We start from the raw sequence: 23,883 nt of genomic DNA, 5'->3' as shown, positions 1-23,883 counted from the left end.
CATGTAGCCAGGATTAATGAAACGAATAATGGAACGTCACGATACACCAAATCTGGGTATAAATAAATAACTATATACACACATACATTTTTTAGTTGTTATAGATAATTATCGTACATTCCTATCTTTATCTGTGTTCTATTTAATACTTGCAGCAGAATAATTTTTCTACACAATGTGAAAATTAAAATTGTTACTTTTCAAAACGTATTAGGCCTATTAGGATGATAAAATAAAACAAGATAAAATGGACGAAACATGTAGCATACATGGTTAAGTTATGACATGAATAAATATGAAAGAAAGATGGTGTGAGTATGTAGACTGGATTTATTTATTTAGCTCGATAAAGGATCATAAGTCGGAAACTTCCAAACACGGTAAAGGTTACCACTCCCCCATGTAAGGGATCCTATGCTTTAAAATGCATTTAGAAAAAAAAATGGAGTACTGTGCTGTCCATCTTTTTACCATACATGTTTGTATGGAACCTGAGCAGCCCAAAATATGCGTGAACTGAGGAACACCACCTATCACATGATTGCTGTGTTGCTAAAAATGTATCGGTAACATGAAACGAAGTTAATTATTCACGCCAAATATTATGTTTACATCGAACCTATTCATTAGTAATAATATTTGTAAAGCTTGAGAACCACAGTTTTGATTACCTAAAACACAGATGTCTCTACTGATGATTGACAGGCCATACAATGCACACAGTCCGTGAATATTAGTTTTGATATGACAATAATAGATGATTTGAAGGGGTGTTTTTGAAAATGATTTTCTATCATTGTCAGAGTAATTGGATGAAAAACAGCAACAGATGATTTAACTCTTCAATGTGTGGCATTATTTGGACAAAACGAAATATGAGTGCGAAAGTGTAATATGACATAGTATCTGTTGTTCACTAATATGTATTAATTATAAAACATCAGAATAACTTTGTGAAATTTTTGGTTCTCAGTCTTTGTACACAGCTTCATAGTTAGACCTACACATCACATAGGTTATACCATTTAAAACGAAAGCCAAAAGCAATCACGTAATGCGGTACAGAAACAAAATCATAAGCAGGTTCAACCCCTGGATAATAGACTATCCCGACCTGTCTCGTGACACTCGAACAAGGTCACGCCAGTTGCGAAAAAACTGTACAGGTGCTAACATGGTGTATTCGGGAGCAGATCGTGTGTTCCTTCCGGATCATTACTTCGCATCGAAATCGTTTGCTGCTTTCCGTAAAGTATTTACCAATAGTTATCTTAACAAACAAGTGCCGAATAAGACAACACACCTATTGGTAAATCAATTTCGGGGCAAAGACAGTGTTTGCGACAGGAATCATGTCAGACGTCGGACGGTGTCGACAGGTTAGACGCTCTGCAGCGTTGAAGAAATACTACAAAAAAAGTCTTTGCGAAAACCGTGCCAGCAAAGTGGATTACCTGTGACAAGGGTGGCAAAACAGATCTCCAGACCACACCCTGCCAGACTTCTCTGTGTGGGGGATTTCTCAAAGAAAGGGTTTATTCGAATAACCCACGGAACGTGAAGAAAACGAAACACAATATTGAACTGCCTGTTGCCAACACTGACCCAGACACACTTGGCAAAGTTGGGCACAGACTGAAGAGGGTAGATATTTTTCTTCGAGAATATGGTGGACATTTTCAGTATCTGTTGCAAACCTGTTCTGTGAGTTCTTTCTTTTTTTAAAAAAAAACTCGTTCTTCATGTTACAATGCCGTCACCAAAGATTACATGTACTATTTTAATTACGGTAGTGTTTTAAATAGAACATTCTGTATCCGTCGTTATCATAAGGCCTGCTGTAGATATTATTATTCAACTGAATTACAGACAAAACACGTAAATATTATGAGACTAAGTAGGTTAAGTATAACGCATTAAAGCGTGTTGTTTCATCAATTTGTTATGTGAATCAAAAATACGCCTACATTTTAATAACTATTTTATGGTTATACAACTGTATTAAAATCAACACGGACACTGACACAAACTACGCAGAAGGCAGAAGTACCGTCTTACATTAACAAGATGGAACCTATATAACTTTTCAACAACCAGAACAGGATTCATAAAATATATACGGACACTAAAACAGTCAAATTCAGGGAGAACAAAACTTTACAATCTAGTGACAGATTCAATAAGCCCTTCCGAAATGTATTTTACACCTTGCATCAGCTACACGGTGCAACATCCCAGAAGGCAGCCATCTTGAATAAAGTTGTTTGGTTGCCCTTAGCGCCTTATTGCCCTGTGCTGTTCCTACAGTTGTTCCCCATTGATTTCTGCCGGTCACAGACAATTAGCTTTCCCAGTTGTAACCGGTGAGTAAAAGCACGGAACTGAGGTTCCGCCTCTTTGACAGTGCCCTATTAACCGCTTGTGCGTTTCAGCTGTTGCCATCCTGTAACTGTATTACGTAGGGATAATTCTGTGGCTTTAAATTGTCCAAACATGCTGTTATCTCGATATTTGGAAAAGGCGTTTCAAGGGTCACATTCCATGGCGGTTAATATGCAACTGTGCTGTGAAATTCAATTATTTTACTTTTATGTTGGTATAATATATTACTCTGTATAGACAGTGTACAGTCGCCTGTTATGCATTCAATGAACTCAGTACGCCAGACTCGAAGGGGCAAAATGGCAATATAAGACACAGTGAAATTCTTGTGAAAAAGTGCCTTATACCTTACCCCAACTAAGATGATAAATGTTCAAAAATTCACTTCTCCTCTCACTCCTTTTTAAACAGGTGGTAGAAATGTTACTTCCTGCCCTACAAACATACATCATTCTGGTACTATCTCGATAAAAGGAATTTCTCTCTGCCTATTACACTCTATAAATATACAAACAAACGTTCTCAACACAACGAACAAATAATCACTTACTTGAAGAAGACTGGTAACAAATCTTTTTTTACATCATGTTTATAGACACTGTAAGTAAAATACATAACAGTTTGAAGAATCACAGATAAATGATAGTTGAAACATACACTCGTATAAATTTTACTAACGGTAAAGTGGGGCGTTGAAATTCAACGGGGAATAACTCCTATCGTGCCTTAATCCCTTGCCCATTTCTTCCTTTCTTTTATACCTTTCACATCTTTCTCCTTCTCCAATAGGATTAAAATTCTAAGTATCCTATGCACACAACAAACATGTTTCTACGGTCATAATACTGCTAGCGTAAATCACACAATACAACAGCAATTTCTTTCCTTAAAGGTTATCTAACAGAAAGGTCTTGGAGTTAAGTTGAACAAGGTCTTCTTTCACCAAGAACACGATGATCACATCATGACTGTAAGCGCCTGCTTATGTACAAATCATATTACAAGCAATTCCAATTTACGTCCAAGAAGAATTACTATAAACAGCTCCTTATATTACTGACGAGAATGTGCAGCGTTCAGTTGCTAATTAAGTAGATTTCGTTGATAAAGGTTAGATCTGGTTAGGTTAGTGAGACACGTGATCCGAAGCTCATACGCAATGTTCAGTTTCTAAAGAAATATATTTGGTTGAGAATGGTTAGGTTTGGTTGGAGGTCAGGTTAGGTTAGATTAGGTTAGATTTGGTTCGTGACGCACGTGCACAGACGACCGTGTGCTATGAAAGATGCAATGTAAAATATCAGTGAAAATCCCAAAAACTAGCAGCAAAAGTAGTATACGTCCTCAGGCTGAAAAAATAATGCATGAGCTATAAGCTACTGTGAAAAGTGACACTTAAAATGATTCATAACTCAGGCAACGTCTTATTCTAAGCCATTCAATTTATATTAAAACACCATATTTTCCTACACGTCTAGTGTTCTGTATTTACACAAACTTTACGTGTATAAATTAATAAATTTCTGTATAAACATAAAGCTGTTTATCATTATTAATGTCTATTTAGAAACCTCTCATACAATTCACCAGAGTTAAGGCCCAAATTCATCATACAAATAATTAACATGATTTTTCTTTTTGTCTCGTGAAAAATTCGAATAATGGATATCGATCAAACCGATTCAAATGTGCATATTTGCTTGTATTGTAATGTGACACCGGTCGATGATTTGTTGAATACATCACCTACATTAACTTATGACGTTTCTTTAGAGTTTCCAATTAAACTGTGTTGGTGTAAGCTGCTTAATACGTATCTCTGTAGCCGACATTTTCATGGGTCTCTGTTGTTTCGTGAATCTTCGTGATGCGTGGGAGGACAGGTAGTAAAAAGCGGATGCTCATGGACGATGATTATGAGGTTCCCACTCACAACAATAGGCATCCTATCATGATGAATGTACAACAAGATAACAGAGCAAATGCTACCTAGCACGGTGGTAATTTCACGTGCCCCTCGCTCCAAAGAAATTGGCTTATCACTTCAAATAAGAACTTTGCAGAAATCAACAATTGAGTAGACCACCATATAACTACATTCTTAACTTATCGGAAACACGTAGAAACATTTCATTTCAAATAAATATTTAACTATGTTGCATACCATGCTTATGTCTTTCTTAGAAGTCCTTTTATCGATATCTGTAACAGTCAAGTAATAGTTGTCACGTGTTTTCAGTTATATTAATAATTTAAAATATGACATAAATATTCAAAATAATTTTTTGTATCCATTTTCCATTTTAGACACACAGGGCCATACTCAGGTGGTCAGTAGCATACAGCTGATCAAGTACTGCAGAACAAAAAAGTTACAGAACTTGGAACATTAATATGTGGTTGGTAGGAACAAACCGCATTATGGTGTAACTCTTCTTCAAGTAAGTACCATACATATGTATACATATATAATCTATGTTTTGAATAACGACATAGCTTCCAAGCTTATGATGATAGATACATTTACTTAGCTGATATATTTTTGAATCCCTAGTAAAAATTAAGTGTTTCTCTGAATGGGATACCTTTCCTTGTAAAAATATTTCATACGTTCAATACTTCACTTACTTGAGTTATATCATTCAGTAAATTACGGTTTACATATACATTTTACTAAAATATATTCGTACAAAAATAGCAGGTAACAGATCATAAAAAGGCGCATCTACATAAACTATACACTGCTGAGAAAAAATTATTTTCTTAGGCCTATAAACTCTCCCATATACTTTTCCCTCATTGCGGTTCACCTCATCCAAACTTAACTTTATCTCGTGACATGATCGAAGCCAACAATCACCAAGCAATTTATCACGAAAACATTAACAGCCAACATTAAAATTTAAGTTGCAATTTATGTGACTGAATTATTTACTTCCCACAAAACAAGTCAGCACTGTCCTGGGCTGACCCATTTGACAACTACGGTAACACACTAGCTAATACAACTGCTGTCTCTTTGCCCTGTCACTTGTTTCTACTTGTATATTTATCTCTCTGTCCGTCTACCTATTATTCATATGTCTTAGATGCATTAAAATGTACCAAACAGCACGTAACACCCATAACACACACACGTTTAAATATTTGTGCGGGTAAATAAAGTAAGATCAATACAAAATCTATTCGTAATGATGTAACGTTATCTTTCACCTGCCGTCCCAGTGCCCATCTGAGTAGCCAGCCTCTTCGCCCGTCTCTATTCCCCATCAATTCATCTGACTTTACACATCTGTCTACAGAATCATCTGTCATCCATCCATCCACTCATTTCTCCACATACGTTGAGCACTTTAATTAACAAGAAATTTCGTGGTTCCCTGTAATCCAAAGGTTTAACGTTGTATTTTAAAAAAGCCTGTCCTTAAATATTACTCTAATCTAGTTCGATCTACTAACATACAGGGTATATATAAATTATTTTTACAACTTAATGTACATCTCATCTCTTAAGAATCTATTTTAAAATCATATACCCACATACTTGTACGTCACACAAGTTATTTTACCCTGGGTTTGTCGATATTGAATACTGCGTGCTACATGTCCGTCTCAATCATTCTTCATTCAATCGTCCTAAGAATACGGTACGACTATCGAAAATAATTAAGCTGCTTTCCACGCACTTTTCTTAGTTTCTCTTTTACTTCAGTTTTCTTGTTGAGACGGCCGTGTGCAAAAGTCTTTTTATGTCCCAACGCAATAATTCGTCTCCCTGTGTTAACATATGCAACAGTTTCATTTTGAAATCGCGCATGTGAACATAATGGCTACAAAGTACAATACGTAAATGTTATAATAATGAACACATCGCAATTCTACCATGCAACTGCTGTAACATCGCTTGTAGCTGACGCATAAATTAATCAAAACCAACTGCTGAAGCCGTAGGCATCGAACAAAAAAAATTGCCTAGTCTCTGATCCATTATCCTTGATCTTTATGTTTCCGCTATAATTCATCGTCGTCCATTGTTGCTACAAGACTAAGATGATATTGTGTTAACCCCTTACAGCTTAGTAAGAACTATACGCACCAACAATCATTATGGGTCCTGTACGATTCTCAGTGTAAACAGGGAATTTAAGATTTGATGTATAATCATCATGGCTTATCGCCCTGATGATGAAGGCAGCAAGCATCTCTGAAACGTCAGTAAATTTTTACCAGATCAAACTGCTCAATCACCCAGAATACTGACAACTTCAAAATAATAGCCTTCCGATAAAATAAATTGACCTTTGATTAAGATAAGGCGTTGGCCTCATCTATGAGAGAGATAAACTGATTTCAAACTTGAAATTTCTGTCTGCGACACTTGTGCACGCATACGAGATGAAGTTGTCAGCTGAGTCTGACTACTCTCAGGAAGGCTACGATTCTCGAGAGACTCCAAGACTTCTTCCCCCCTGCTCCTCAGAGTCCAAAGACGGCAGGTGAACAGTCATCATTGCAATGGCTGTCAGAGTAGCCTATCAAGCAGAGATATCTGGTATACTATAATATCCCATCCCCTGTGGGATGTGTACATCAGAGACGGGTACATCTGAAAAGCACTCTTCATGTAATGGTACTGGTAGTTCAGCAACGTAGGGCAAGTTATGGGTCACAGAACCACACGAGACATTCCAAATATAGTCTGTCTTACTATGTTCCCTAGGAGACTCGTAAAGTATTGGAATAGGAGGAAGAAAGTCTCTAAACGGGTAAGGGTGACGCTTCCACATTGCGGTTTCTACCCTACTTTATTTTATTATATCTCCTGCCCCTTCGATACAGCAGCGGTTGCCCCATTTTCACCTTTGAGCCCGTACCCTCACGGAATAGAGTAAAGTTGAAGACAACGCGTATGTTGAATTAAGTTTCCTAAGTTTCTTTAGTCTCTACTTATACTAGCCTTTTCGTGGGACATAAAGCAAGCGTGGATAGGCGTGCAAGTATTCTCCAAATGCTTCGTATAATGCTGACATCGTGACAACCAATCTTCTGCTGCTGATAGACATTAAATAATATTTCAAATTATTACACCAGTTAGCAGTTTCAAGCACACGCATAGATAATGATAATCCTAGGGATAATAAGTACCTTTCACTGGGACTTCGTTCAGACTAGATCTTTTCGTTAATCGAGTTTTTTCGGAAGCTTTCTTCAACACAAAAATACGACCAGAAGATCTGTTACCGAAACTCGCTCACCGGAAATTCCGAGGTATTTTATGACCCATGAAAAGTCTTGTGTTAGTAGGGATTTGATTTGAATCATATTCTGAGGGTCTGATAGCTACGTTAGACATCTTTCTTGAGTCTTTAGAAGTGCTGTACTATAGGTTTTTCTGACGACTATCTTTGAATCTCCAACAAATCTTAACCACAGTAGGACAATTAGACATTAATAATAATTACGTAGATCAATATTCACAACAAAGCCGGACTTTATGTATACGTAATTATAGTCTCGGTGTATTTTAAGCTTTAATTTTATAAAAATATTGGTTTACAATCACAGTCCGAATAGCAGAAATTTACAATTTCATAGGACAAATTACTCAAAATTATTAAGAGAACCATCAAATTAAAAAAAACTTCCCCCCCCCCCCCCAATTGTTGCCTCGATTCCTGACAGGCTCAATTTTTATTACAACAGTGACAGTTTAGTACAATAATACTTACAAACGCGTATTTACAATTGTTAAAAGAATTTGCATACTTACTACAGGCCTATACGGCACTGCAATTATACTGTAAGTATTGTTACAATATTGTTTACTTAAAACATAGAAAATAAAATTCTAAATCGAAGATGGCAAGAGGACCTAGTCCAAAATAACTAAAATACTTTCCGCTTGTTCACAAAAATACGTTACGCAATTCTCCTGGGGCGAGATGTCCAGTGTCCAGAAACAACACCGAGAAGTAAATTCAGATCTATATAAATGTCATATTTCGGGTTATCACGATGACAAACATGAAGAAGACTTTTCCTGGGATCTTGCGTTGTGTAGCTTCGTAAAAACTGACCGACGTTTCACAGGTGCTTACTGCCTGAATCACACTTATGGCAGAGGCATAACCATTTCTGAAACGTCGGTCAGTCTCTACGGGACAACACGAGGCAAGATCCCTGAAGACATTCATGTAGATAAATTTTGTTTCTAGAGTTCACTTTTCCCTCTATGAAACTATACTGACCTCAGTTTATTCATGATGTACCTCAAAATAGAACAAATTTGTACGCAATAGCTCCTCGTGACATATGATTCGTGCTCCATCATTGTAAATTTTCCGTTAATTATGAAACAATGTTCATTTAAATCAGTGGCTATGAGCATATTATTTATATCCAGTATGAATAATTAACATGCCCTATAATTATTTGAATTGGCAGCAGGTGGGGAGGTGTATTGTAACAGCGTACACCAGACTCGTATTCTAAATGGTTACAAAACAGGATACAGATCCAGTAGAATTACAAACCACGGCAAGGCTTAAGCATATTCCAAGGTAACTAATGCTGTTCCTGATTTTAAATAGAGATCATGAAAATATATCAAAAACTAAAATTTCTAACAAATTACTGTCGATGGACTGTGATAACTTAAGATATCAAAATTATTATCACACTGAACTAAATTTTGTCTCGTCGCCTAAACCAATATTAAAATTGATCTTAGGGTAATATGGTTGTATGACGTAGACTGGACTCAACTGGCTCAAAACTGAGGCAGGTGGCGGGCTCTTGTAAACACGGTTATTAACTTGTGGGTTCCATAAAGGAAGGTTCTAGACTACCTGAGCGTGTTATCTATCAGCTTCTGAAGGATTTTGCTCTATGATAACTGGCTAGTTAGTTAGCAGAGCACTTTTAGAGGACAAATAGTTTTAATGATCAGAATGTTATGTGATGACATTAATTACATCCCACGACATTCCATTGTATTAAAATGTTCGTTTCGGTAAAAGTGAGACTGTGAATGTTTAACGCTGTAAAGTCCAGTAAAATCAATAACCGTCTTGTATTTATGTGTTTCATATGATTTCTGTGTATTTATCGACAGTTTACTTGAACAACTGTAACCAGTTGCTCCCTGTAAAGGAGACGCCTTGCACTTTCTTTGCGGTACGGACTAAATTCCTAAATATTATTTAGACGAGCTTCTGCTTCAAAGGGCCAGTCAAACTTGGCTCCATAACGATAAAGTTTATTAAAATAAACTGCAATGCGAACTATTAAACATTGACGGAATCACTGTGTTCTAGGGGATAATGAATCCCCATTCACGTAATTAATAAAGCGCATTTATAATTTAATTCTGGCATTCACAAAACGCTGCAGAAATGTGCCCTAGAGACCCAATATTTATGTTTACCAATTTGTGTGTATAATTTACGTTCGTTGATGGTTTTGTAGATAAGTGGAATATTCCTGCTACAAGCGTCCAGAAATTAATCCTCGGTCAGATCAATCGGTAAAATCGGGTCGGAGACCAAACGAGTGACAACCATTATTTACAGATCGGTGAAATATCCCGCAAGTCCCCCTTGGGACACATAATTTACCCCTCTTCTGTTTCATATGTCATTAATAATTACTATTAATCAATGCCTTTCGTCGAACGGACTGGTAAGGATTAAAATTTCCATTTTGAAATTCTGTGTTGTAACTAGAGTAGGGTTACATATTCATGTCGTCATAATGGCACAGAAACATAACACAGGATTACAATTGTTGATAGAAATATTAATATGTGACAAACAAAACTGGACGCTCGCACTGTTATTGTTGTCGTTACAAATATTATTGTTGTCTGTGGGTACATGTTACTGTAATTATGAAGGTGTGTGAATCTCAATGCTTTATTCTAGATGGTGGCATATAAATACCACATTCATTACTAATATTCCTAATTTAAAAACAGGTTGTCAATGAAGGAATACGTACTAGGATAACCACAGATTATACTGCATTTATGGTTAAAGTTTCAAGGCCAGCCCGTCAGCAAAATGGGTTTCTGTTACCAAAATTATTTTCAAGGACACTGACATTTTAACAACGATTTTATTTCGCTTACGGACAATTCATAACAATGCATGTAATAAAATGTGGTTTTAAATTTTCTTTGTCGACGCTCTGTAAATTTAACTTTATACATGTGAATCCTGCACTTTTCTTTGTAATATTATCTTATGGTCTCTTTCGAAATTGCTCTAGTTTATTACATATTTCGTTTTGTAATATTGTTTTAGTGCATGGCCTTGTTTGGCTTCTGTCAAGCAAATAAATAAACTGAACTGAATTATTAAGAATAAATAATTGCATTTAAATTTATTATTTCGCAATTAACTTGCAACTTCACCTCACACAAATTAAAGGAACAGCTAAGAAACTTATCCACACAAGAACAACTCGTCTAAAGGAAGAAAGCCTGAAAATTAGAGGGAGTCAGAACTCTATGCTTATGGTGAGGAGAAGGGGCAGAAATAATCGGGCCCTTCAGGTTATGGGCTGGAAACGGATTCACACAAGAAATTGTTTAAACAGCATTTATCAGGCGTAAGAATGCTAAGGATGACGCTCAGAACAGCCTGAATTCTTGCTAACTGAAACATGAAGAATTTCATCCGTGGTGCTGTTGATGGTTGTTGCCTTGAGAGATATCTATCCGTATTCAATACCTAAGGCTAGAATATCATTGTCTAGCAGACAAGAATATCAACAGGATAATGTGATAAGTGTGAAGGAAGACTCAACGTGAAGTTAGTTCGAACAGCGCTAGCCTGAAAGCTTCAACTTTCTTTAAGCATAATTTTACTCTATAAAAATGCACTCATTTTTAATAATAATGCTATTTAATAAAAATTCAATAAGAATCCACAAGGATGTAATATTACTGTTACACTTTTCCTGATATCCTCGGGATCTACAGTAATATGACTATAATACTTATAATTACAACATCCCATTCTGATTTTCTTATATTTAGGACACTGGTCCTCAAAAATATTATTTAGGGCTTACGTGCATATCGCGAAAATAAAACGAGTTTCTAATATTATAACGGCGGATTTAAAAAAAAATCGCTTCATTGTACAGTCAAAGAAAATAAACATCCGCACTTTTCTACGCTTAACTAAAATCTGATTATTATTTTACATTCTATTTTTTTGTAAGGAAGTTAGTCTCTAATTAATGTATATTCAATTTTGTTTTATCAACCATTTACTAAATTTTAAACGGTGTTCTGAAAACGTTTGGCTTATGATCAAACATGTGACAATTGTAATACTATGTTTCTCTTTCACAAATGGTCAATTATTCAACTTCCATTATTTTTATACACAAAGCAACACTCTGATTTGCAATTATGGTCAACAGAACACGTTATTTTCCTCATTTATATTTTATAAATAATAATATAATTAACATCATTATGAATAATTCATAAAACGTTTTAGTCTACTTCAAATAAACGTCAAATAGCTGACGGCAGATATAAGTGAAATAAAAAACAGACCGATATACACAAGGGTTATTGTCATCAGCATTTACAGCGCTCAAAAGGGTTCACTGTAAATTTAAATTTGATACCAAAAATAGAGACCCTAATTGTCGGTGCAGCAGTAAACGATTTTCGTAGTCTGAGGATATCTATAATTTTGATGATTAAAAAAATTATCTTCTATTTTTCAGTGTCCGAGTCCTCCAGTTCAATTTATCTCAAACTTTAACGAATGAGTAATAGTTTCTGCCTTTATTTATCACGTTAGAGGTCTGCATGCGAATAATTTTCGATTAACATCAAGCTAATACGAGAGTCGAAGTTAGTCGATGGTTTGACATAACCTAACTTCCATTCTCAATAATAAAAACAAATAAAATCTCGCATTGGAAACACTGTGTCTGCTAAATACATTTGTGTGGCACCCTGTCTGCTTTTGGGAGCATTTTAGTCATGAAATGTGCCAAACTGGGTATGCTTCGAACAGCCTGCGGTGTGTTCTCCAAACAAAGACGAACGTTCCATGTAATTGTCACTAAAAGGACATGACAGCCGAGGGCTACAAACGGAACGCATGCCGTACGACACATGTCTGAACACGTCTCCTGAATGCTGGGGCATCAAAGTAATTAGAAGACAGCATTATCACCAACGCTTCATTAATCCTGTAACTTGGCAATTCTATAAGAGGTATGTACCTAAATGATCTGTGTTAATACAAATTCATAACCCTGGATATTAACCACTTGAAACCTAGGGGGGGATTTACACTGCTATAGCAATCAATAATTCTACGTCTTTTTTATAAAGTTTGTTTGTCGGTTTCGTAAGATTCTCAGAGTAAACGTCCATTATTTCCCTAAATATAATTAGCTTAATATCTTTGTAATGACTATGAGTTGTTTTTTCATTTCACCGAGATAGAGAACGAATGTTTAAATATTATTACGCCGAGCTACAGCTTCAAAAGATTTAATATACAGCCACCAACACCATCGTTATCAATTTCATCATCTGGCACTCAAGCCATGTGGTGACCCTTTCCATTCTCGCCCTTGAACCTTTACTCCACACAGTTTATAATTTTTAAGTTTCGTAAGTGCCTCTCTTTATATTCTGTTAGCACGTTGAATTCAATTACTTTTACGTCCAAAATGTTATCCATTACAGCTATGTTCTTATTTCTTTCAATATGTCTTCGTTTCTTTTATAGTCATTCCAAGTATATTAATAGTTTTCATAAACTTTGCGGCTTCTGTAATCCCGGCTGCTTTATTATCAAGTTTTGGTTTCCAAACAAAAGCGTCTAAATTATAAATTTTTCTTCTAGTATATTATAGAGATTTTAAGGTCTGAAAATTATTTTGATAAAGCTTGTAACTTAAAAAATAGACATTTATAGACCATTATGTGTTGCAAGCCCTAGTTTTCAAATGAATTGTTTATCCCTTCGTTATTTCATATTCACGTTACATTTTACACGCTTTTAAGATGGCTTTGCGACTACGGTTTCATATGAATAATCAGTGATGCTGAAACTTCATCAACAAATTTATAATTGCTCTCTGATAACCAACCATCCTTGGTTTCATATATTAAAATTTTGTTATGAGACGAGTTTAGAATAAAAAAAGTTTAGTTTAACAAAGAAAAAGGGGAAACTCTTTACCGTAGAGTTATATTTCTTATAGACATAGAGACAAATAAACTTTGTATGCCTGAATAACTTACGTAGACGAGACAAAATTTTCGTAATTTAAGTAAAAGAAAAAGGTTAAGATATAGCACATATGGTTTACAAGGAACACACAAAATGTTCAGTAGTTAAGCTTTCTGGAAAAGTACCCACTTAGCAGATCTCTCGAGTAGTTATTAATACAATATTTAATTATGTGTGTAGAAAGTTTCTGAGTATGAAATGGAATGTCAATGTAGGTCCTGTTTAGGATAACACAGAGATTAAATACGTCACCACTACAATCTATATATGCATTGTCTGAAAAAATTGATGGTTAACAGCGATTCCATAAATACTTAAGAATAGGCCTACCATAAAAGCAATGGGAACGAGGTACAAGCCTTGTCTTTCTTGATTACGAAAACTCAGTGCTGTGCACACACAAAAAATTACTTAAACTTCTATTCATCTCTGATTACTGAAACGGAGGAAATTAACATGAAGTAAAAGCTGAGTTGGGAAACTGCAGACAATTATTAAAGAGACGGAAGGGGTTCTTGATAAATTAAAGTAATAACGCTAGACCAGGTAAATACAGGGAGAAGAAAAGACATTCAAATTGAAAATGGGAAGTATAAAAACAGAACTTCAGCAGGATGTATCCAACCGGAATCAAGAAACATTACAATTACAGGTGAGATTTCATGTTATCAAGGCGGCGATTATGAAGATGACTGTCTTGTGAGATGTTCATTACAATTATATTAGATATTACTCATCTCTCAGTAACATTGTAAGAAGAGTCATCTTGCTTCAAACAATAACACTGTAAATTTGGAAATATAAAAGTCTAATTTATTGGTACAACTGGCGTTTATTTGCAATTGGTCTTTACACAATTAAACCTTAAATAATAATTATTTTAAATGCTATATTTTAAAATTTATTAAAATAACGATTTTATAAAAGTCAGTGTTTTACACTAGACTATATAGAAAAATAAATATAAGAATATACGTAATTGATAACGTATATATTAAAATTTCACACAATTATTGTATCTTTTAGATTACAATAATTTACAATTGCTAGTATCTCCTGTAAAATGGGTTAGCCTTCTAAAAAAATGGATTCTTAAACTACCTGCATACCTTACACTCCGCAGACAGTCGTTAAGTTCCATAAAAGTATATAATTTCAAAACACTATATACTTAAAGTCTAACATATCCGTGTACAAATGTATAAAGACAATCACAAAACCAACAAACCTCAACTCCGATAGTTCACGTAATGTTAATATTTTTTTAACAGCATCCTCCCATCAACGTGTCCATTTAATTTTTCGATCAAAATTTGGTATGAATTTCCCAGCCCTCTTCTATGTATTACATACCCGACCATCTTATCCTTTTCATTCGATCAGCCTAATAAAGATTGGCGAAGCTCAAAATTATTAAACTTATTATGCAGTTTACTCCGTCCAAATGTTCCTTCCCTCCTTTTACTAAATATTTTCCTCATTAACCTGTTCCTCCGTCAGGGTAATAAACTACGTTCCACGCCCATACAATTCAGAGAAAAATATTAAATAGGTCTACATCAGTATTAAACTGGTATGCGTTTCTCGTGTCAGAAAGGATCATGAAGAAAATACGGCTATGTCGTATAGCTCAAATCACATTAAACTCGAATTTAGTAGGTCTTGTTGGATTTCCATGTAGATCCACAGTTGAAAGCACTTTGCAAAGTGGGATCATCAGATATCCTTGAGTCTAACACGTTTATAAGCAAACTCAAGTTTTGTCAAGTGTAGCCGAGATCCAAAATCCCTCACGATTCTTGAGAACTCGCATATTAACTTATGGAGTGTATTGGTGTTGAATTTTAAATGCGTTTTTCTGACGTCCCTTTGTTGTAAAATGCTTCTCTGTCGAAAGCAAATGGGGGATAAAGACAGATATAAGAGAAAAGAAAATTTTATATATAAAGCATTCATTATTCATCACAGTTGTGTTTGAAAAGAGGCTGGTTCAATTCTGCGATTTCTTCAAGACGTCAAGTGTCAAGAACTCACAATTTATCTAAATGGAAATCGTGTTTGCTTCTTGTGTATATTTTATCATAACACGTTGCTCTGAAAAACGAGCCGGGCACCTGATTCTGACGTTGTTTATATACATCACATCGCTGTTTTAAATCTTCTCATCGGCGACTTAGTCTGTTGAAAGAACCAGTCGGGGTTGCTGGCTGTCGCTGTACCTCTAGCAATATTTTGCATCTACCTTTACCTCTTACCATAGACATTTTCACTTTGTCAGTGCCCAAGGAAAAAGACGCGTCTAATGAATTTCCCCGTTTAATTTCTTGAATCCCACCCGAAGAAATGGGTATCTTGAGGTTGTCATGGTTTTCATCAATCACTTCAAACGTATTCTGGGACAGCAATAGACAGTTTAATTATCTTAAAAATCACAAGACTTGCAAAAGTGAACTGAACAGAAAATATAGGCCTGTGTCAAAATGTTCTATGTGTTTGTTCGAGACATGTTACGTCCACACATACATCTAGCGAGTAACGCTCGACTTTAAATGAAACGTCTGTAAATCGTCATGTAAAGTGACCGCTACTGCCCCGTCTTTATCGTCGGCAAACTTCAGTCAACCTCTTCAGATAACATTTCATGAAACTCCATTCAGCGGTTTCAGAATTGTTATACGCGGACAGACGGAGTGTCAAGCATGGCGAAACAAACAGACGTATTTTTTCAACTGATTCATCTTAATTCGATGGACTACTTATGCCTAATTACGATCACGTCCTGTTAGAGCTTATTTCGGTCGTAAGAATTACGGATGAAAAACGTAGGCATAGGTAATCTTTTTACAGAATAATGAAAGAACATTTTCTCTTTCTGTACTTACGTTCTTCTTAATCTAATCTAATTTCGACTACTATAATTTTCATACTCCAAATCCAAACGGTGTTCTTGAGGAATGTGTTTATTTGTAATGAAGATGGTACAAAATGTTTTAGTTTCTTCCATTGTACCGCTGTCATGTAACAAATACACGACATAAAGAACCTGCTTCTAATTGTTTCTTGATAATTTAATCCAGTCCAACGTGTTGCAATTTCGTTAGCTTCATTATCATTCAATCACAACCCCACATGATTTAAACGAAAAAATGCGTCGAAACAACTACCTTCCAGGCACAGAAGTCTGTCCGTCTTTAAATTATGATTTCTTGTGATGGTTGTAGCTTTGAAACTGGTTACCAGCGTTTCAAATGAATGTATTCGCCTATGTGCCTCCGAAATTCCAGTAAACGTCTACAACACTACACGGCATCACAAAGAACATTACTACAATCTCTCTGCTGTGAAATCGTATATCTTACCTCTTGTTTCTACCTCAGGTTAGAAAACAGTGAATAAAAACATATATCGGTTTGATTAAACGACAGCCACGCCACAGACAACGACATTTAAAATAAATCTTCAAAATCTGTTTATATCCATCTATTCAACTTCACAGATAGGCACAAAAGATCGCGGCCGAATGGTTAGAACTCCTGCTTCGTATTCGGAGGTTTCGGGGTTAAAATACCGGCCCCAAGACAATCTATACTTACCGAAGACTTCCGTGGTTTTCGTCTGACCCTCAATGCAAATGCCGGAATAGTGCTTCAGATCAGCTCATGACCATTTTCTTCCACACCATTTCCGGTTCTTTAAACATTTCCTCATCCGACGCTATAATGTCTGAGCTACTCACAACATCGATAAATAAATCGCAAATAAATAATTAAATAATAGATGGGCACGCCGGAATTCAAGTACATTTTGTTGGAGTTGAAACTGTATGCCACCTAGCCGTACCAGTATGAACTATTACGAACATCTACCGGTACAGTTCTTTCGAAATAAATAAATAAATTTTTGGTGTATTCAACGACGCTTTTCCAGACTGGACATGTTACGTAACATCGTGTCGTAGGATACTTCGTGAATTGGAATGGACATGGAAGGAATCGTTTATATTATTTTGTGGTTGTCTACTTTCTCCGTATTTTCCTAGAGGAAACAGTAAAAACGAATAAAATATCAGGCTAACCGGTCCCTAGGCCGAGATTTAAACCGGGAACCACCCGAATATAGAGTTTGGGGGGGGGGGGTGAATTTGATTCCGGTGGGTTAGGTTGTGCTAGGTTGAAAAAGAGTGGGTGTCTGACGCGCATGCGCGAACGACCATACGCAATGTTCATCTTTTAAGGGGAAAATTTCGTTTTCTCAGTTGCTATGGGTCGCGCATGCGTGAACGACAATGAGCAATAATTAGCTGCTAAGAAATAAATTTCGTTGAATTTGATTATGTTGGGTTTGGGTGGGCCGGGTTGGGTTAGATTAGGTTAGGTTAGTGACATGCGTATAATATTCTTTAAAACGAAGCTACATGTCAATAACTAAACAATATATGTGCCACCCTGAAATTATTTTCTCCTTCTTAAATTATAATTATGTAGGACAACAGATCTCGGTAGTTATCTTACTGATAAGTGATTTGGAGATAATTTAGAAGAAAATAATGATCCGACCAAGCGTTTCCGACGGTTTCTATTTATATTAAGCGGGTTGTACGTACGCATTACAACCTGTATTTTTCTGGGTTCCCCTCTTTTGTAAAATGGTCAAAAGATTTGTGAAACATGTCGTATCCAAATACTACATAGTTTAGAAAGGGTTTACTGTGCAAACACAGGAACGAGGAGGGAGGATTTAAAGGCTAACATTTCAGCCATTCTTCCTCATCTGTGCTCGAAGTACATAGCAAAGCCCAACCATTTCTCAGGCTGTGTTCCACCTTAGTGATGTTCCCCAAGTCTCTGTCCAATATTTTGCTTTACACAAAACAAAGGAAAGACAAACAACAAGAATATTAATAAATACGTTTACAAATGGCTTATCCCATTATACGCCTTTTTTCAGATAAGAATTTAACCGTAGCTCATACCAAGTATCATGAAAATTTATCAAACTCTTTATAATTATTACGGGGTCTAACCAAGGTGAATTTCAGAAACGCTACCTTGTTCATTGGTAACGTAATCTACGGGGCTTCTGCTGTATAGTACCGTACATACAGCCTCCCTCTTGCCGTATCTACTCCCCTCTACAGCCTTCGTACGACGTAAACATTCACAAAATCCCTCCGACTAAATCGGCCATTCTTGGTCAGACGGGATATACATGGGCATTGTAACATCCTAAGTCTGCCTTTCCCTTTGCAAATGAGAAAGTCGGCCAAAGGTCTGTCGTCACTGTTTTACGTGATATAAACGACTTCTCTTGATCTCCATTTGTTACCAACTTATCAGAGAAACGTGAATGTTAATCCGGAAAGTTAGCACCCATATAGAACTCCACACGGCGCCACAACCCAGAAGGTCACTATGAACATTTTCACTTCCGTGAGAACCTCGTATCTGAAAGTCTGTATTTCCTCACGTGTCTATTCCGGCTCAACCACGCGTTTCTGAGGACCGCCATTATTAAATACACAATCTAAAAAATAAATAATGACTTCCTTTTCAAGTCTTTTCATACTGCAAACCGATTTAGGAAATAACGTCCGATAACTTTCTCTGAGACACTTGAATCGTGTAGTTTGTTTTTAGATCTACGCCCTTCAAAGGTTTTCCGACTTTCAACTCACTAATTCCATGAAGCCAAGCACCTTCTGAGAAGCTCACAGTACGCTCAGTTAGTCAATAAATTCCCTGTATTTTAAGAAACTCAAAGACTCATTGCCACATTCACAAAAACCTTCCACAGATAACTATTCTGAGCCAGATGAAACCTATCTAAACCTCAAAACCATATTTTCTAACATCCATTTTAATATTATCCTCACATGTAGACGAGTCCAGTTTTGTCGGGATTATTCTTTGTGTTACACCGTCTCCTCCTCTATTACCTACCATTCCCTCCTTTACTGTACTTACAATAAATATCGTCATTAATTGTCTTTATTAATGCAGTGAAATACAGTACGGACTAACGAAAATAATCTGACACAAACTAAAGTTCTATTCTAAAGAGGGTCGAAGGTCGTCAGAATGAAGTTCAAGACAGGGAGTAATTTGCTATTCAAATCCTCTGTGTCATACCCAGTAGGTGTAATCAAACCCACGCAACTCAAGAAGCGTTGTGTTTCTGTAGGCTATCGCCAAGAACGCATGGGAATTAGCACTGCGGAGACCAAGCAAAGCTCGGATTTAAGTAATCATGAAATATTACACCACAGTAATTGGAAGTAACGGGTGTTTCGTAATATGTAACAGTGTGGTATTATAAAAATACAACGAAACGCGTATCGGCGAATAAATTGTACAGAAATTTTTGATAAATTCCAGTTTCTGAAAATCTAGGATGATATGTGAAAACATATAAACATACATAATGCTGCAGTTTTAAAAACCACACACACAACAGGACTTCCTGCAGCTAACACGACCAATGAGGGTAATGGATTGGCCGGATAACCTAGGAACAAAAACTACAACTATGTGATATACCATGGAACAACTGAACATTTTAATACGTAGAAAACTAATCAGAATTTTCTTGACGGTTCAATCCAAAGTTACAATTTATTTTCATGATTTCCAGGAGTCAAGATATAAGTACGCAAATTTTTCTGCTAATATGTCAGCAGACTGTAAATAAACCCAAACACTGCGTTGTTATCACTACGCCATTCTATAAAAATGAAACAAAAAAATTAATACCTAGAGAACAATCAATAAACTCTCCACACAACACGCTCTGTATATGAATTATTGTACATTCCGGTGTAAGGGTTCATGAAAAATCTGAACATTTATACACGCCCAAAGTTATTCCTGTCTCCTTAACAACCTGCTACTGGCTACACACAAGTTTAACGCACCCCATTCTCCTTGTCTCGACATTAAAATAAATTTTGACGTGAACGTTAGTCTCGAGTTATTAACGTCTTTACCTCGCCGGAAAAGATGGAACGCAACTTGAATATGAATTAGGAATATCGCGGCATTCCCTGCTGCTTGCCTACTGGTCTCCAGAACGAAAATCGTCTGCGCAATGAAGCACAGTTTCTGCACGGAATGCTAACCAAGGCCCTTATTGCCTGCAGATTCAATGCCAATGCACATTATAGATAAAACGTAAATATTATATTCTTGTTTTTTAACTCTTTAAGTCACGAAGCAGATCAGAATAATACTTAAACACACATCCTACCTACAAGAAAAAATAAGTCTCATTATATGAGATTTCAGGTTTTATTGCGTTGAGGATGATGATCTGGGTTTTGGCGCCGTCTATACCCGTGGGAAGACACCAACGTTTCGGAGAAACAAATTGCCTCCATCTTCGGGGCCGAAGTTGCGATGGTGAGAAATGGAGTTATGTATATAGAGTTAAAGGAAGAATAAGGATCCCCCCCCATTTCTCGTCTCTGATTGGCCTACCCCCACAGTCTTCTCTTCCTCTGTCCTATATACGACCCTTCACTTCCCAGCATCACCACTTCAGCCCTACATGTGTGTGTGTGTATTTGTGTGTGTTTCCGAAACGTCAGCTTATACCTACAAGTCTACAAGGGGCCAAAAACATCATGACAACATTTCCATTACAAAGATCTATTAAAAAATGTCGTTTAGGGAAATAACCGCTGATTAATCTGAGTCGTATCATTTATCCTATCACAGCTTTAAGTATTATGTCCTAATTATACCAACAATTACTTTAAGTTAAAAGTGTATATCAGTGATTTCATCAAGTGGTCAGTAGATAAGATGCGGGAATGTCCACATTTCATTGTACTAGGTTTGAGCTTACGGTATCAATTTTGTGATAGCATCTAAAAAAAGTTACCAAAATAAAGTTCTTTGTTATAATCTCAGATAAATGTATCATTTGCCCGATCAGATGAGATTGTCTAACACATTTTAAGATTAGCAGAATAAATTAAAAGCGATGTAAAATCCCATGTGTATATTTTATCAACTTTCTTCCTACGAAGGATTCTAAGACACTGGAATCCGTTTCTGTCAACACTTGACCTTCACGCAGTCAGCTTGAGATATCTTATCTCACATCAAAGTAAGAAAATTCAAAATGGCGCCTATAGTAAAATAAACATTGTTTATGCTAACAGTTAAAAAACATAAAAAATGCCTTCGCATTTTATGAAAAACGAAGTTCAATTATCGTGTTAACTAACAGCCAACCACTAAATCCTTCCATTACTCAGAAGAATTAAATCATTTTATCATGCTTATTTCTGCCGAACTGTAGGTCTCTGAATGAGCATACTCATGTCAAGTTGAGATCACGGATAGGTCAAAATTATGTCAATATCATGATTATATCAGCCCAAGGGTTTGCCGAATAGAGGGCTTTAAAAATTTCAAGGTCATTTTTTCTCGTGCTTATTTCTGCCGAACTGTATGTCTCTGAATGACCACACTTATGTCAAGTTAAGGTAACGGTAGCAATTACGCGTAACTGCCACAAAATCCAACTTACCAGTTTATTCGAGTGGAAAAGCAACGTTGGTAAAGTCGGGAGGGAGGGAGGGAGGGACCAAGCTACATGTATGTACTGAAGTGCAACTTCAAGACTGCTGCCATCACGTGACCTCTGTACCCCGCACTTGGTGGTCGAGACACATGCAGAACTACGTCAGTTTGATTTACACTCGGAGTTTGTAACTCCACCGTCTAACACGCCAGCCGCCCTCGTTCCTTTTACAGTTGCACAAACATATATATATATTTAGAATACTGACATCTAAATAACAGTAATTAGAACCGTAAGCAAAAGGTAATGATTATTTTTTGAATCTGAAATGGCTAGCATGCAGTTACGTGTATACATCTTTTTGGAACGTTCTATATATTCCTATATTTTCTACTCCAAGTCACATAACCATTATGACTCTTAAGTACCGAGGTCGAGTGTTGGAGCACTGTATATTAATACGCATCCTGGTAATTGACTTACGAAAAGGCAACGAGGAAAATGTATAGTTGCAATTTACTACAAGGAAAAATGTTTTAACTTCAGGTTAACTTAGGAAGTATCAAATTAGGAAATACTTATAGTAGAAAATTAATAAGCCGATAACCACGAAAGACTTCCAGAACAGTTTTGCAAGGTTCGTTATTCTGGGAATCCGTCTCCGTATGAAACAATATAACACATTACGTAACGTGAAGTATTTAAACAATGACTCGGACTATAATTCAGTTTCAGATTAGGTACCTTATCTGTCGAGAAGTGATTTGAGATTCTTTAAGAAGCACATAAGATACGGAGCTTTTTATCACTTTAGTCCATAAAGCAATTACTTGAACCAAAGCCTACATTTTGTAATAAAAACATAATTGTATTTAATGCTATGTATCTCACTGTCCTTTTTAAGTGGTTTACTGAAATAATATTATGTTTGTTTCTTGATAACGTGGCATTTATGGGTTCACATCGTTGAATAGAGGAAATTACATAATCAATAATGACGACTTTCGAAGTATAAGGAAGGGCGCAATGGTAAACTTTATATTAATAAGCACGTATTTACCTGCAGTGGGGAAACTCCTAAATCCCGACATCGCGTCAGCCATTTCTTTACCAAGATTCCAAAATGGAAGCTCATGAATTATTAAGAAGTAGGTATAAGATCAGTACAAGAATTATTGTAATATAAAAAGTTTTCTGGATGTTTTCCATCGTCTAATAAACTCGTAAAATTACACGACGTTTCGGAGATGGGACTCTATCTCAGTCTTCAGGTAGACCTACTCAGTTGAACCCAATCGATAGACCTAATCCCTATCTCCGGACTTTAAGATTTTATTAGACGATGGAAAACGTCCAGAAAACTTTTTATATTAAAAACGCACCATCGTCACAAACTTTTAGATCTGAGCAAGAATTATTGTGTCAAACATAGGTTAATAATTTTAGTTATGAGTCAGGCATTCTGCACTTCTTCACTAGGGGAAGTACGATATATGTCACCAGGTTAAATGAGTAGTTCTAATTCACAAAACTGCCTCGGTTTGCCATCAGCATTAATATATGAAGCATCTCCACCTCAGTGCGTGTCTAACCTATGGTTTTATAGTTTTGAAGGTCCATCATAGAGAATATTCAGAATTTATATATATTATTTATTACTCATAAATCAAGTGGATATGATGAACCGGGCACACAGCAG

The 23,883-nt window shown here is 36.2% G+C and overlaps 1 protein-coding gene across 2 annotated transcripts in view; it reads right to left on the bottom strand.

Annotated features, from left to right (window-relative positions):
• csul (protein arginine N-methyltransferase 5) overlaps positions 1–23,883 on the bottom strand; it is a 546,076-nt gene that overhangs the window by 504,287 nt on the left and 17,906 nt on the right. The window lies entirely within an intron of this gene.

The sequence above is a fragment of the Zootermopsis nevadensis genome, unplaced genomic scaffold, assembly GCF_977971745.1.
Source record: "Zootermopsis nevadensis isolate Lab colony 2312 unplaced genomic scaffold, Znev_1.0 Znev_ptg000011l, whole genome shotgun sequence".
Taxonomy (NCBI): domain Eukaryota; kingdom Metazoa; phylum Arthropoda; class Insecta; order Blattodea; family Termopsidae; genus Zootermopsis; species Zootermopsis nevadensis.
The sequence above is the reverse complement of the archived record's forward strand: the minus strand, read 5'-3'. Positions and strand labels throughout refer to the sequence as shown.